Genomic DNA, 16471 nt, shown 5'->3' with positions numbered 1-16471 from the left:
TCCTTGTCCCCCCCACACACCCTCCTCCATGCACGTGGGGGGTTTGCTGAGATTTGGAGAAGATGCTTCTGCTTGTTGTGTCTCAGGCTGAAGCCACACAGCTGGTTGGATGAGAACCGTCCACTCCGGAATCACCCTTGGGTTTTCTTTGTCACCTCACCTTTCCTTAGAGGTTTTTATTGTCCTCCCTTTGTCTCAACAAAGGCAAGGAAGTCCACCCTGTTCGTTTGTAATTAAGGTCTCTGCACACACAGTACCTTGACTATCAGCCGAACGTACAGCACAGGTTTATGGAATCAGATCCAACTGAAGGACACACGTTGTGGGTTTATGCACAGAATGAGACTATGAAGCTCGCAGCCGACGTGCCGGTCAGGTACGACGTGACAGTGAGGTTGGGGTTAGGTGGCCACCGAGACTCAGCAGTTCAGTGATTTCACGGGGCTGGTGAGACAGACACGGGAGTTCAGGGCTTCTGGACCTGCCAGCACTCGAGGGGCCAGAGAGAAGGCACGTGCAGCACTGTGACTCCACTTAGCTGGTCTGTTCGTCCCTCAGCGCAGTCTCTTAGCCTGACCGAGGCACCAAGGTGAGGTGAGTACAGACCGGCAGCTAAGAGGCTGAGCAGCTGACGAGCTTCCAAGCAGTCCCCTAGTATCAAGACAAGAGTGAAATTCAAGGGCCCGGTACGTTCCCTGAGATTGAAGCTGGAACTCCTGCAGAGGTCAAGAGTGAGGGGACTGGACATGGAGTAGACCTGACAAAGACCTGCCGTCAGAACAACTCAAGATGATCGGCCCTTGTTCCAAGTAGACCTCAGAGCGAAAGGCCCTCCACTGTGTCCGCAGGTTTCTGCAGCACAGGGTCCAGCATTCGGTCAAAAACCACCGATTACTCCCAGAGTGCGGGCAGCTGAACAGAGTCCTGGGTAACCCAGACATGATGGGGTCGTGAACACAGGTACAGATGCCGATGACCAGCATGATGCAACAGACAGAGAAGGGGACCCCATGAAACAATCAAATGGAGGTTCTAGGATGGAAAAGCACAAAGACTGAAGTTTAGTACAAAATAGATTAACCACATCCAAGGAGAGTAAGAAATAAAAACACCTGGAAAAAAAAAGCCAAAGAAAACAAAGAAAGGGAAGTAGACGTGGGACACAGTGAAAAGATAGAAAATATATCATTGAAGAAGAGAGATGAAAAAATGGTGCAGAATTAACATTTGCAGAGATAGCCTAGAGTTTTCTAGAACTTACAAAAGAAACCAAGCCACAGATTCAAGTAGCACTATAAACCCCAGGCATAATAAATGCATTGAAGATACACCTGGGCACGTCCCTATAAATCTCCTGGAACCAAAAGGCAAAAGAAATTCTTTAAGGTGCCAGAGGGAAAAGAGGGGTGCCTTCCAGTCAAAGGAGCAGCGAGGACGCAGAGACAGCAGACTTCCTGATGGAGGCGATGGCAGTCACGAGACACTGGAAACCCATCCTAAAGACACAAAGAAAACTCCAAGCCTGGAATTGTCTATTTAGGGAAAATATTCAGCAAGAGTGAAGACGATGTTTTCAGACCCACACTAAAATGCTAAAAGGAGTTTGTTTTTTATTTATTAGTGCTGCACCAGCAGCATATGGGGGTTCCCAGGCTAGGGGTGAAATGGGAGCTGTAGCTGCCGGCCACAGCCACAGGCCACTGGGATCTGAGCCACCTCTGTGACCTGTGCCACAGCTCCTTCCCAGCTCTGTGGTGACTGCGTGGAAACCATTCACAAATCAGAGTGCTCTGAAAACCTCCTGAGATTCAAGCTTGGAAAGAAGTTCAAACTGCATGACCCCAAACAGAACCCAGCACTGACACCTTTATTGAGGGGGCTGCTGTCCTCGAAGAAGGAGGGGCTGGAGACGAGAGCTCTGCTCCTGCTCGGTCTCCGGCTCGCCTGGTGGCAGTGAGCCACAGGCCCCTCTCTGCCTCAGCTGCGATCTCGAGGGTGGATCAAGGGCCTCCTTCTCGGATTCCAACCCCGTCCTGCTCTCCGGTCGACTTGACGACGTCAGGGAGAGAGGCTGGGCTTTTGTCTGTTGTGAGAAGAGCGCCCGGTGGGCAGGTATAAAGGAGAGGCTTCCGCCCGACTCACTCTGCAGCCGCCCCGAGAAGGGCTGTTTCAGAGCCAACTCCAGCCACCGCCACGTCGGTGCCTCGGGACAGGACGTGTTTCTCAGGCAAGATCACGACCTTCCCCGGCCGGCCGCTCTTGAGAAATGGGACAGTCTCGCCTGGGAACCTGAGTATCTCTTTCCAGGCTGCTCACCTCTCGGGTCGGGCAGGGGTGTGGCTGTGCGCAGTCAGGGTCGGTTTGGGAAAGAGAAGCTGCCCCGAGCTCTGCTCCCCCGAGAAAATGCTGCAGGTCAGATACGCCGCTTGGAACACAGCGTCACCTCCCGCAGACACCCAGCGTGACAGCTCAGTGGCGTCCTGTGTGTGCATGCGTGTGTGTGCACGCCGCACGTGTGTGTGCACACTGCTGCTGAAGGAAGAGGCAGGCAGCGAGGGCCGGCTTTCAGGAGAGAGCACGGTGGAGAGAGCTCCGTGCAGAGAGTTCTCCGAGGCCCCGAGCTCGTTTCCTTAAACCTCACCCTGTTTGAAAAGAGGAATGTTTTGCTCTTCTTTTCAGACCCGATAAGATTTTGTTTCTTGTTTCTTTACAAAAACGAAGAAACCACATACCCTCTAGCTTGACGTTTAAGTAAACAAACTTGGGAGCTTCCATTGTGGCTCCCTGGCTAACGGGTACCCATTAGGATGCGGGCCTGATCCCTGGCCTCGCTCAGTGGGCTAAGGAGCTGGCGTGGCCGTGAGCTGTGGTGTGGGTCGCAGACGTGGCTCGGATCCTACGTGGCTGTGGCTCTGGCGCAGGCTGGTGGTTATGGCTCCGATTGGACCCCTAGCCTGGGAACCTCCATATGCTGCGGATGAGGCCCTAGAAAGACGAACGAACAAACTACTTGAGTTGACAGGAAGAGAGCAGCTTTCTGCGTGTGGGGTGGCCAACAACACGTGTGTGCACATAGGCTCTTTATTACTGAGGACGGGGCTGTTGTCACGCAGTCCGTGCGTCCTGTGTGGCGGCTCCTCGGAGCCAGCGGCCTCACGGGCTGCTCTCCACGCCTCCTCTGGGCCTCGCTCTCCTCCATTTACTGGACGGAGTTTCCTGTTGGAAGAGAGATTTTCTTGAGAAGCCCTCAGAGCTCCACGCACTCCCGAGCCCGCATTTCGGAGCCTCCCGGGAGTCCCAGCCGCCCCTCTGTGCGCCCTGGTCTGCGGGCAGCCCTTGAGGGCTGTGAGCCTGGACAGAGGTGGGAGGGAAGCGAGTCCAGGGTGGGGGCAGAGCCCAAGGGGGGACATCACCCTGGTCAAGCTCAGAGGATGTCACAGATGCAGGTCAGAGCCCCAGCGGTCAGGGCTGCCCGGTGTGTTCCCATGGAGGGACAGCAGGGTGTGGGTTCAGGGGGGCTGGTGGGGAGTGGGGAGGAGAGGGACCCGGGGGCTTTGGGGAGCAGGGTCTCGGCTGCAGTGGGGCAAGGGCCCCAGGACGGGCTCTGGTCCCATAGTCCGAGGCCGGGAGGCCCCACTGCAGTGGCTTCTGGCCTGTGCTGGACAACACCTGAACCCCTGGGGGGGGTCGCCACGCCCAGCCTGGGACCCCCTCGTGGGTAAACCCAGGACCAGAGGGCGGTCTTGCTGATTTGGGGAGGACAGGGGCTTGGAGGAGCAGGCGACAGAAGAGCCAGAACCCAGAAGTCCCCTTAGGCTGGGACTTGCAGCCCAGCTGAGCACCCCTGGGCCGTGGGCTTCGCGTTGTGGGGATGAGGCCTAAGAACGTAGGCCTGCGTGAGCCTGGTGCAGGTGCTCAGCAAACAGACGAGCTGAACGAAGGTGACAGGAGTGCGAGGAAGATGCCGGAGGGTCGCCTGGTGCTGCTTCTGCCTGGGAGAGGCTAGGGCGGGTGGGCCGGCCTGGAGGGGTGGTTCTGGAAAGCTCCAGGAACAAGGGTGGGGCAGGGGCAGAAGCCACGGGGCCCTGTGCACCTACCTCAGCAGTAAGGGTGAGTCAGGGAGGCCCCGGGGGCCTGGGGGGCCTGCAGAGAAGGCCTGGTCACAGGGTGGTGACGTGCGTGTGTGACAAGGACTCATGTCCCAGCTGCTCCTGGGGAGGGAGTTAGGCCTGGAATGTGGACCTGGGGGCCGGGGCCTCCTGGCTTGAGGCTGGTCCATGGGGACCCAGGCACCTGCTCTTGCAGAGCCACTCACGGGACACGTGTGTGCCTGGACTGGATGCTCGGCTCCCTTCAACCAGGGGGACAGCCCAGCACCACGAGCTGCTATGTTGTTAAGCCACAGTATTGCTGCCGTTTACCTGGAGATTTTTCAGTATTTTGCAGGATCCTGTCCAGAACTGATTGTTTCTCGTGCTGATCATTTTTCGATTTCTTCTTTCCTTGGGGGAGAAAGCAAGCATACGGATCAAGCTTTGGGTGAACAGCTGAGGCGAGCTTCCAGTCGCTTTTCCTTCCAACTTTAGAAAAGTGGCATTTCACAGGCACATGACCACGGCCCAGAGGCCGTCCAAACAGCCTTCCTTCCAGGAGCCCAGGGCCCAGAGCACGTGCGGGCCGAGACCTGCGTTGCACGCCTCCTCTGTCGGAGGGCACCGCCCCCGGGGAGGCGGCTTGTGGGATGAAGGGTGGAGGACGGAGCGGTTCGGTGTCTTGTTCGAGGCAACAGGGACATGGCCCCATGCGTGTCAAACCTTGCACAAGTGCACGCTGAGAGATGACTTTCGCTGTGCATAAACTGTACCTTAACAAACACCAAGCGGTTTGTGACAGTGCCTGGCATTTCCCACGAGCACCTCTGCCTCCCCGGGTTCTTTAAGTAGCCACCGCTGCATCCTCACAGTGTCCCGCAGCTTAAGGTACTGCAGCCCCAGCTTTCAGAGGATGGAACCCAGGCTCAGAGAGCGAGGCCGCTGGACTAGGGTTGCACAGTGAGCAGGATGCAGAGCCAGGAGCGGCCCGGCTCTCAGTCTCCACCCTGCACGGTCTCCCTGTCCCCACGGCCCTCGGAAGCTGCCGTCTCCACACCTCTTCAGCAGAGGGAGATGTTGGGGGCTGGCCGGACCGTGACAGGTGCTGCTAAGAAGCCAAGTTCCTCTTAGGCTGCAACCATCAGGTGTGAGAGGAGGACGCTTTGTGCGGGCAGCAGGGCCACCCCCCTTCATGGTGAGGAAGCTGCTCCAGGCCTGGAAGCAGGAGGCTGGGTGTCTGAGAGGGTCCGTCATACGGGGCCCGGACTCCACGCTGGAGGTCCGTCCTGGGAGCCCTGCTCTAGGGGCGCGTGGCCCCTGGCTCCTAAGGACGAGGTTATGGGGCTGGGCTTTAGGTTCTGAGCCGTGCGTCAGTGGCGGGGCTCGGTGTAACCCTGGACAACCGGTCCGGAATCCGCGGGGTGGCTCTGCTTGTGCAACAAAGGAACAGACCTGTGAGCTGGGGCCTCGTGTCCACTGGGGAGGAGCTGGGAGGCCCTTGAGCAGGGAGGGCTCTGCCTGTGGTGACAGGAGCGGGAGCGGGGGGGGGGCAGTGTTTGCTCAGTAGAGGGGGAGGGGGCTGCCTCCTGTGGGGGCCCCAGGGTCGGGGGAGCGTCCCTGGGGCCAGGGCCCTGAAGGCGATCCAGGGACGGTCTGGACCAATGAAACCACGGATGTGGGGGCCACTTTGGATCTGCACAAACAGGGCCATCTAGTGGCTCAGCCCGATACGTCCCCTGGGAGGCGTGACAATGACCCATCCTGTCCAATTTTGAGGTTCCCAGGTCCCCAGACATAAGCGACTTGTCCACAAAAAACACAGGCTTGACTTCTCCTGAGTTTAGACGTGTCACTGCCAGCCTTGGGGTCATAGGTGGTGGGGGAACGGGGTTCCTTTGGGGTGTGCATCAGTGCAGAGCGCCCGGGCGCGGTGTGTCTCTGCGGGAGCAGATGGTTGGTGCCGACGGCCCTGGGGAGCTGCCGGGACGTGCTTCTATCTTTGGCAACAAGAGGAAATTCTAGATCAATCTACCCACGAGGTCCGGGGATGGTCCTGCCTGTTCCAAGGGGGCCGGTCTCGGCAGGGGCCAGGCTTGCGGCCCCTCCGCGTCACAGCAGGCAGGCGGGCATCTGGCTTCGGGACGGTCTCCTGTTCCACGGTGAACACACGCTAGAGAGGCACAGCCACCTCGCTCTGCTCATGGCGCGTCTGCAGCACGTTAACAGCGCAGGCAGGGCCCGCCAAGCCAGAGGCAGGAGGGGCGGCAGTGGGAGGCTGGAGGCCGTCACAGCTGGTCCCCAGAGCTGGTCCCCAGGGGTGGCCCTCGCCGCCCCAGGGGCCTCTGGGAAACTCGCCCCAGGCCTCACGGGGGTTCCTCGGCCTGTTGGCCTCAGAAGAGGAGGACTGCTGTGGGGTCGGTGGGGCAACGGAAACACGCCGGTGCCGGCAGGAGCGCAGCCCTGCGGTGGGGTTAGCTTCCTCTGTCCCTGTCGCAGAGAGAGTCAGTCATCACTCTTCAGAAGGGTGCCGTCCACACTCATGCGCAGCTCCCAGGGGGCCAGAGCCAGAGCCCGTGAACTTGGGCTTCCTGTGCCGGTGGCGAGCACGACCTTATTTAGCATGAGGTCACACTGGAGGGGGTGGCCCTGGACAGGGAAGGGAAGGTGCAGACGCAGACGCAGACGGGAGGAGGCCAGGTGACCTCCTGGGGGCGGAGATTGGAGAACGCCCAAGACGGTGGGAAACTGCCAGAAGCGGCGGGGAGGGTGTGGATTAAGGCCCCAGCCTGCAGAGCTGAGAGGTGGGTCGTCGGGGCTGTGGACCTTCACTCTGGCCCCGCCTGGAACGGACGCAGGTGGACTCGAGGCGTAGGGGCGGATGCTGAAACGCCAGCTGCTCCCTCCAGCACTGGTGCCTGAGCAAGGGGTCCCCTCCAGACCGGTGTGGCGAGGAGACCCACGACTGCCCGTGGCACCTGCGGAGCCACAGACGCCTGGGCCCAGACCTCAGCCTCAGGGCAGTGTCACCAGAAGTGTCCCCCGAAGCAGTGCCTTTCGCACTCCTCAGCTTGCTCTCTCTAAACGAGCTTCGCCAGCACGTGCCTTCACTCATTCTGTTCCTCGGCTCCCTGTTCTTTCACAGGCTGATACCAACCCAGTCAACCCTTTCTGCAGCTGGAAGACCCCTGGCTTGCCCCCCGTTCTGTGGAAGGGTGTCAGCGGCCAGGCCAGGCGGAGGGGACCAGCCGTGTCCCAGCCCCCAGCAGGGAGAGGCTCCCCGCAGCTGGAGCCAGATCTCGCCCGATCTTCCTCTGCTTCAGCCGCAGGTCGTCCTTGCCTGTTGCCTTCAGTGACCCCAGGGAACGTTCCCTTACCTTCTCTCCTGCCGTCTTCCAGGCCAGTGCCCCGTGGCCACAGCATCCTCTTCTGGCACAGTTTCCCCGCCTGACCCCACAAGACAGTGAGTGTCCTGGGCGAGCTGTCGGCGGGCTTCCCGTGTGGACCCTGGAAGCTGCACCTTAGGGACAGCAGCAGCTCCGTCCAGCAGCATTGGAGCTGCTTGTGCAGCTTGACCATCGTGGACTTTGCCTTTTCTCCTCTGATGAGCGCATGCCCGCCGAGGCCAGTCCTCTGCTGGGTGAGCTCAGGCCTCTGCTCAGGTGAGCTCCAGGCTCCACGTTTCCTTCCAGCTGGACATGTTGGTCCAGCCGTGCATTCAGAACAACACACACCTGTCCTGCCAGAGCACCTGGGGGCTTGGAGGACTCAGTGTCCTCAGGAGGCCACATCCTACGGGGTCCTCCAAGCCACCCATGAGGCAGATGCTGAAACAAAGCACAGATGGCGCTTTCCCTCAGGAAACCAAGCCCCCAGCAGCCCTGCCTCACCCCCGTCCCCTTCAGGAACCCAGATAGGCTGGGAGCCGCCTTCTCACTTCCGTTTCATCTTTTCTAAAAATGGAAAGTTCTGACTCTGTCTGCAGGGGGCAATGAGGGGCAGCCGGGTGGGAACCGCGGGCACTGCTGCCCATCCCCCCCCAGGCCCTTGGTCCAGGTGCAGACCCTGGGAGGGGGTGGGCTTCACGATGCCATTTCCTTTTGATGCAAAGGGCTGAGCCTCCAAGGGGGTATGAGGAGCTCCTCTCCAGCCGTGCGGCCCCCCTGCCAGTCTGTCCTCTGCAAACTAGCGGGTCCCGCGGGTCACCCAGCTCTTCTGGCTCTGATACCCATCGTCCCAGAGGTCCTGCAAAGTCCAAAATGGGTGGCTGCAGAGCCAACGGGGAGCATGTCAACGCCTGGTGGAAGCAGGAAGCATGGCACTTGCGAAGTGAAAAGGACGGAGCGAATATTGACGTGGTGGTGGTGGAGCTGGGGCAGCACTTTCTCCAGCCCCTCGTCACACAGACGCACACATGCCTCCTGGACGATCTGGACGCTGTGCAGATGCCCGTCTGAGGTTGGGGACAGCCTACTGCACAGTTGCAGTGAGGTAGCAAGTGCTTCAGTTATTGTTCTCTTCAGGAATCTTTTTTCCTGCACCTGCAGCATGCAGAAGTTCCCAGGCCAGGGATAGATCCCGCGCCATAGCAGTGACGACACTAAATTCTTAATCTCTAGGCTGGCAAGGGAACGCCCACTCAGGAATTCTTGTTCAGATTTACCCCACATTTATCAGTTTGTTTTAAAACAAAAGTCTATCAGTGTGAAGCTCTAAGGCTTTCCCAGTTATGTCAATGAAGTACACAGGCTTGGCGTTCCCGCTGTGGTGCAGTGGTTAACGAATCCAACTAGGAACCACGAGGTTGTGGGTTCGGTTCCTGGCCTCACTCAGTGGGTTGAGGATCCGGTGTTGCCGTGAGCTGTGGTGAAAGTTGCCGATGTGGCTCAGATCCCGTGTTGCTGTGGCTCTGGTGTAGGCTGGCAGCTACAGCTCCGACTGAGCCCCTAGCCTGGAAACCTCCATATACGACAGGCGTGGCCCTAGAAAAAAGACATAAAGACAAAAAAAAAAAAAAAAAGAAAAGAAAGTACACAGGCTTAACTCATGCTTTTTTTTCCCCCCTCAATACTCCTTAGAAAGCTGTATACTTAAAAGTCAAGTTTTAAATGATTTTAATGATTAAAAATATGATTAAATGATTAAAATTAAGGAGAGAAGGTGAGAGACTTGCCCACTGAGCACTCTGAAACATGGATAAAGGAGACTGAAGAGGATTCAGAGAAACAGAGTGACTTTCCATGCCCTTAGGTTGGAAGAATTAACAGTTAAAATGGCCATACTACCCACAGCAATCTATAGATTTGACTTGATCCCTATCAAATCACCCTTGGCATTTTTCCACAGAATTAGAACAAATAATCCTAAAATTTATATGGAACCACAGAAGACCCAGAGTCACCAAAGTAATTCGGAGGAAAAAGAACAAAGCTGGAGGCCTTTGTTCCCAGACTCCTAGACGTTAGACAACACTACAAAGCTACAGTGATCAAAACAGTGTGGCATTGGCACAAAAACAAACATGCATCAATGGAACAGAATGGAGAGCCCAGAAATAAACCCACACACTTATGGTCAATTTATCTACGACAAAGGAATCAGGAACATATTATGGAGAAAAGACAGTGTCTTCAACAAATGGTGCTGGGAAAACTGGACAGCTACGTGTAAAAGAATGCAATTAGAACACTAATACCACACACAAGAATACACTCGAAATGGATTAAAGACCTACATGGAAGACTGGACTGTATAAAACTCCGAGAGGAGGAGGCGGACCACTCTTCCACATAAATCGCAGAAATATTTTGACTAATGGAAACAAAAGCAAAAATAAACAATTGCGACCTAATTAAACATAAAAGCTCTTGCATAGTGAAGGAAGCCATACAAAAAACAAGAAAACAACCTACAGAACGGATAAAATATTTGCAAACAATGTGACCGACAAGGGATTAATCTCCAAAATATACAAACAGCTCATACAGCTCAATATTAAAAAAAAGAGAGAGAGAGAGAGAAAAACCAGTCAAAAAAATGAGCCAGAGACCTAAATAGACACTTCTCCTAAGACATACAGATGGTCAACAGGCACATGGAAAGATGCTCCATGTCACTAATTATTAGAGAAATGCGAAGCAAAACTACAATGACAGGAGTTCCCCTCATGGCTCAGTGGAAACAAAACTGACTAGTAACCATGATGATGCAGGTTCGATCCCTGGCCTTGCTCAGTGGGTTAAGGATCTGGTGTTGCTGGGAACTGTGGTGTAGGCTGGCGGCGATAGCTCCGATTCAGCCCCTAGCTTGGGAACCTCCACGTGCTGCAGGTGCAGCCCTAAAAACAAAAACAGAAACCTACAATGAGGTATCACCTCACATTGGTCAGAATGGCCATCATCAAAAAGTCTGAAAAAAGTAAATTCTGGAGAGAGTAAGAAGAAAAGGGTCCTAGGGAGGAGTATACATTGGTACACCACCATGGGAAACAGCATGGAGCGTCCGTACAAAACTACATGGAAACTACCCGGTGATCCAGCAAATCCTATTCCTGGGCACACGTCCGGAGGAAACTTTACTTTGGAGAGATACATGCAGGGTGGGGGATGTGCTTGGGCTGTGGGACGGAAATCCTGTGGAATGGGATTGTTATGATCATTATACAACTGCAGATGTGGTCAATTCATTTAATTAAAAACAAAAGAAAAGATACACGCACCCCACTGTTCAGTGCAGCACTAGTTCTAATAGCCAAGACATGGAAGCAACCCAAATGTCCGTCAGCAGATTAATGGATTAAGATGTGGTGCATACACACAATGGAGTGTTGCTCAGCGTCACAAAAGAACAAAATTATGTCGTTTGCGGCAGCGTGGATGGACCTAGAGATGATCGTGCTACGTTAGAGGAAGACCAGTGTCATATGATACCACTTTTATGTGGAATGTGACAAAATGATACATTGACAAAACAGAAACAGATTCACAGACATAGAAAACAAACTTATGGTCCCAAAAGGGGCAGGAGGGGGCGGAGGGATAAATTAGGACTTTGGGGTTAATAGACACACACACCACTGTATATAAAACACATAAACAGCAAGGACCTACTGCACAGCACAGGGGAGACCCAAGATGGTGTAATAACCTGTAATGGAAAAGAATCTGAAAAAAAATGTATACACATGTATACAAATGTGTGTATGTGTTTATATATATACATCTCTATATAACTTAGGCCTTCTGCTGTGCATCTGAAACTAACATGTTCAAATCAGCTACATTTTAACAAGAAAAAAGAAATCGGTGGGGAAGACATAGACGTACAAACTTTTAGTTATAAACAACTAATAGGTAAGAAATGTCCCGAGTAGGGAATGTATCAATAACTGTGTCATATTTTTGGGGGGTGACATATTGGAACAAGACATGCAGGTGAATCGGTTTGAAATACACAGAAGTATTGATTCACCACAAATCAGGAACAGGCACTCACTCAGTGTTGTCGGTCCATTATCTTCAAAAACAAATGAACACACTTCTAGGCCAAGAGATCAGATCTGGGGTGCCGGGGCTCGGGAGGAGAGGGACTCTCGAGGAGGGGGTGCGCACGGCGCACACTTGGGGCCGTGGGAGACACCCGTGCCAGGCGACGCGGTGAGGCTCACCAACCCTGCTGAACATTATTTAGGAGGCGGTTCAGGGGATACATCCTGAGAGCTGCCGTCACAGGGAAACGATTCGTTTCTGTTTCTTTAACTTTGTGTCTGAGTGAGCCGACGGATGGTCCCTGAACTTAGGGTGGTGGTCCTGCATGACACAGTCGGAGCCATCGTGTTGCTGTACCTCAACCTGACACAGAGCTGGGTGCCCCTTACATCCCCATAAAACCGGGAGAAGAAAAGCCAGTCACTGTGTTACAGGTCCCATGATGCTGAGTCCGCGCTGTATGTTCTCAATTATAGTTTCAAAATCAGCCTTGAAAAAGACTGGGGGGAGAGGATGAAAGAAAAGATTTTTAAATGATGAAAAAATTGCCCCTTAAAACCTGAGATGTCCAAACGTGCACAGAATGGGAAAATGCAATTGAAAGCGAGCCGGTGCCCGGGTGGCCAGGTGCAGTGCCCGGCCGGCTCAGACGCCCACACTGACGGCCCCGCGTGCAGAAAGCAGGCCCGGGCCCCGGGTTTTGCATTTACCGTTATTCTGAAGTACGTCTCCCACGCCGGGGGGGTACTGTGGCTCCGGGGAGCCCTCGGGCTCGCCGACTTGGTAGGTGTCGTCAGTACTGGGTTCTGTGAAGAAGGACACGGAAAAGCTCTCAGGCCGTGCTGTCACCTGTCACCTGCGGCCCCCCCCCCCAGAGGGAGGCGTCCCCTGCTTGTCCTCCCGCCAGCTTGGACCTCGGGCGGGCGCCGGCCTGGCTGCATTTACCGTTGTTGACCATCTTGTCCTCAGGGCCGAGAGAGACGGGGAGAACCGCCGAGAGCACACGGTGACCCTCGGAAGCAGCCGACGGGGCGTCCTCCTCCTCGAGGCTGGCTTCTTTGAGGAAGAGCACGGAAGAGACGAGGGACCATAAGCGGACAGCTCAGGGACACTGTGATCCACCCCCGCCGTGGCTAACGCACTAGGCTGGCCGCCAACGCGTCTCAGCGGCTCCGGAACACGTGCTGCGGCGTCTGAACAGACCCCTGACCTCCTCGAACCCCGCTGCCTGGGCCTCGCCAGACGTTGCTCGAGCTCATCCTAAGAACTGGAATTTACATCTGGATGCAAAACGTGGAGAAAATGCGGACCTTCCCCGCTGCTGAACGCAGGCTCAGGCGCTGCCTGGAGACGCCCACCCGCGGCTCTCGCCCTATCGAGGCCCACGGACAGTCCTGTCCTGCGTCTCAGGGGCTGTTGCAGTATCTGTGTATCTTTGGGCCACAGGGGGCTGCCCCGGGAAAGCTCGCTGTGGTGGCCGCCAGCTCTGTGGCCTGGGGCCGGCCTCTTCAGACCTTCATGCACCCCGTCAGATGGGGTGGCGGTCACGGGGGGCCCTCCGAAGGCTTGGGTGAGCACCAGACAGACTGGGCAGCTGGATGCACCCGTCTCTGGGGGCCCCGGGCCTGCGGAGGCTAAACCCCGACCCCTGCATCCCCGTCTCCTGCACCTGCACCCAGAGACCCCACGGAATCCAGGGAGCTTGGCTCTGCATCTCCAGGTTTGACTCCCCGAGTCTCCGGAGAGCACAGAAACCTCTGGAATGCCGTTTCCTTCCCGCATCCCTGCCGCTGTCCCAGGAGAGCTGGCCTCCGAGAAAGCTGCCGGGACAGGCATGTGCGCATACGCGCAGACTCCGGGGACACGTGCGATGAAGGCTTTCCAAGCGTATACTTTGATTTCTTTAAACCAATTACACTTTAATTAAAAAAAGGTAAATTGTCCAGATCAAAATAAATAAGTACATAATAAAAAGTAAAAGGCATGCTCCTTACACACGGACACGCACTAAACAAAAAAATGTGTACTTGCTTTTTTCCTTGAATATTCTTGTTGATAGCGTTGTTCCTGCCGTTGGCATTTTAGACGTCGATTTATTGGGTTCCAGAATCTCTTGGACTAGGATTTCATCTTGGGAAAAAGCACACAGCACAGTTAAAGCAGCCCTGCAGGACCCAGCCCCGCTGCTCCCCTTAGGCCCCCAGTGGATGCAGGATGGAAACAGGGGCTCCCGGAACTCCGTGGAGATGGGACTTGGTTTCTAAAGACCCTGGTCTGGGGAGGGGCGACCGCTGCCTCCCCACTAGTTTCTGAGGCCTGAGCTCATCAGCTCCTGGCACAGCCAGCACTGTCCCCAGAGACAGGACCTGGAGCCTGGCCCCGGGCAGGTCACAACTCCCCTTCCGCTGCCTCCCGTCCCCTCTCTGGGCTCCCCCCCCCCCGACGGCCCCCAGCTGTCCCCGAGCCGCAGGCACCGGGACCCTTCCTGCTGGCTCCCCCGCGCGGCAGCCTTTCGGCCTCACGCCCTCTGACCCCACGCGCGGCCGCGCTAAGGGGCTGAGTCCGCTCAGTCACGCATGCGCGGGCCCTGGGCGCGTGATTCCAGCCGCAAAGCAAACCCCTTCTCGCCCCTTGTGTGACTCGAGCCAGGTCCCCTGGGCGTCACCCACGCCCCTTGCGGATCCGGACCAGAGCTTTGGAAGAGGAGGCTCCTTACCAAATACTCCAGGTATGTCCTCGTGGTCTTTCGAACCGGTTCTCAGGTCAGTGGTTTGACCTGCGGGCGGGGATAAAGACCCTGATAGTTCAACCGTGTTCGTTGAACTCGCACCGACTTCTCTAAGCGGACTCGGTCGGGGGGTCCACCCGCCTGCTCCAGGGGCCCCGGGGACTCGGGGCTCATGTGCAGAGAGGCGGGAAGGGGAGGACGGAGTGACCCCGCGCTCCTGGCCTTGCTCACTGGCGCCGCCCCGCGGGGAGGGTAGGAAGCGCGCGTCTCCCAGGACCGCTGGGTCCCCGCACGTGCTCGGAGAGCGAGTGAGTGGACCGGGGGCACCCAGTCGGGCCGCCCGCTGGCTCCTCTCCACCAGCAGAGCGGTGCCGGGCGGTCCGAGTCCCCGGGAGAGGGGGTGGCGAGCCAGCCGCCAGACGTCCGTCCTCCGCGGATCCCTGACCCCGGCCTCAAACCTTCCTGGCCTCGCAGACGTGCGCCGGCCGTGCGCCTGGGCCGGCGGCGTGGGGGGCCTCTGAGCGCTGGTCCCCCACCCAGGCAGCACCCCTCAGGGCTCCTCCCACTCTTTGGGCTGGGTGTCCGAGTCCATCTCCTCCTCTCTGGGTCAAGGTCAGTCCCTTCCTGAAGCCCCTGGGAGCAGCAGGCCGACCAGAGAGCGGACAGCCACCCTGTGACCTGCGGGCAGGGCCACCTTCCCCTCGCCGCAGGCAGAGCATTCAGGTGGCGTCTGCAGACGCTCAAGTTCCAGCACTAAACCAATGACGGCGCTGATTTTCAAATGGTTTTAATGATGGACAATCTGCATACCAATCGCCTCATCTGCGGCGCGGGGCTTAGAACAATGCGGGGAAGCTGCGCCAGAAGGTCTGCGCTGTGATGACAGTCGCCTCCCAGTGTGCTGACCTTCGTAAACGCAGCAAACAAAAGTACCGTTCTCTTCGGAGGCGACATTAATGAGTCATTACGAATGGATACAGCTGCTGGCGCAAGCACTTTGTTAAAAATATTCCCTTCATTTGTGTCTGTCCCTAATTATGATGGAGGCATTGTGCAGGAGCCCGCCGGGGAGCGTGTGCAGAAAAATATTTATGTTTGCTGATCTGTTTTGTGACATCCGCCCGGTTTCTGAAGCGCGTCGTCTAGTGTAGCTGCTGCGCCGGGCTTCGCCTGTGGTCGCCTCTTCCCGACTCAGTTTCCCACCGGCCCCTCGTCCGCGTCGTGAGAACCGACGGGTCTTTCTTGGAATTTGCACAGTGCGCTTCCTGGCCACCAGGACAGGCTCGCGCTGAGTTCTGCGCCTGTGCTCTGCTTGGTCTGGGGAAACAGGACAGTGACCTCTTCCTCAGGGGGCCCTGGGCTGCTGATCAGTCCCCTGGACCTGGCCACCAGTTACGGACGGTCTGAGGCTGGGCTGACGGCCTGGAGGGGCTGGGGCGAGCTGAGCCTGGGCCGGTGTTAGCCCTGCACGGGCTCTGTGTTGATTTTGTTAGTGTTTTAAGGACGCAGTAGATATGTCGAAGAAAAATGCCCTTATCTTAGCAAGACAGCGTTTATGTGAAATGATAGGATATCTTGGACGATGCTAAAATACTCCCAAAAAACCCAGGTGTGTGTGCATATGTGATTGTGTGTGCCTGTGTAGTGTATGTGTGTGTGAGATTGTGTGTGTGTGTGTGTAGAAAACGAGGTGGCAAAACATGTATGATTGAAACCGGGCGATGGAATTTCTTTTCACTGTTCCCTGGAAGTTAGAACTTTTCCATAATTAAAAATTAAACGTTTAAAGCATGCCACTCCCCATGGAGTCCTGGATCTGAAAAGGTCTTCACACTTGCTCCATTCCCCGGGAATAAATGGGGGAGAAACGAAGGGGAGAGACCCTGGGGAAGGCCGGGGGCCCCGTCTCAGCCCAGGGGGGCGCCCGTTTTCTCCCGGCCACAGCGTCCCCGGGACTGACCTGTGGTCATGTTCAGTGGCTGAGGTCCGCTCCCCGCCAGCAGCAGAGCAGCAGGACCAAGAGGGTGGCTGCTGTGTGGCTGCCATGTTCCTCCGGCCGAAGGAGAAGGCCCCTGGGCTTCTCCCTGGTCTCCAGGACACTGGAACGTCCAGGGTCTGTGACATCACGGCCGGAAGCCCGCTGGGTCCTGCCTGTGGGGGTCGTGCCC

General features: G+C 56.5%; 1 non-coding gene across 1 annotated transcript; it reads right to left on the bottom strand.

The window, feature by feature from the left end:
• Positions 2937 to 14645, bottom strand: LOC102163206. Its single transcript, XR_002336781.1, has 5 exons — positions 14292 to 14645; positions 12521 to 13705; positions 12286 to 12381; positions 4422 to 4502; positions 2937 to 3216 (listed from the first exon to the last, which is right to left on the bottom strand). It is a non-coding gene; the product is annotated as an uncharacterized LOC102163206 (transcript).

Source organism: Sus scrofa, chromosome 11 (assembly GCF_000003025.6).
Source record: "Sus scrofa isolate TJ Tabasco breed Duroc chromosome 11, Sscrofa11.1, whole genome shotgun sequence".
NCBI classification, from domain to species: Eukaryota; Metazoa; Chordata; class Mammalia; order Artiodactyla; family Suidae; genus Sus; species Sus scrofa.
The sequence above is the reverse complement of the archived record's forward strand: the minus strand, read 5'-3'. Positions and strand labels throughout refer to the sequence as shown.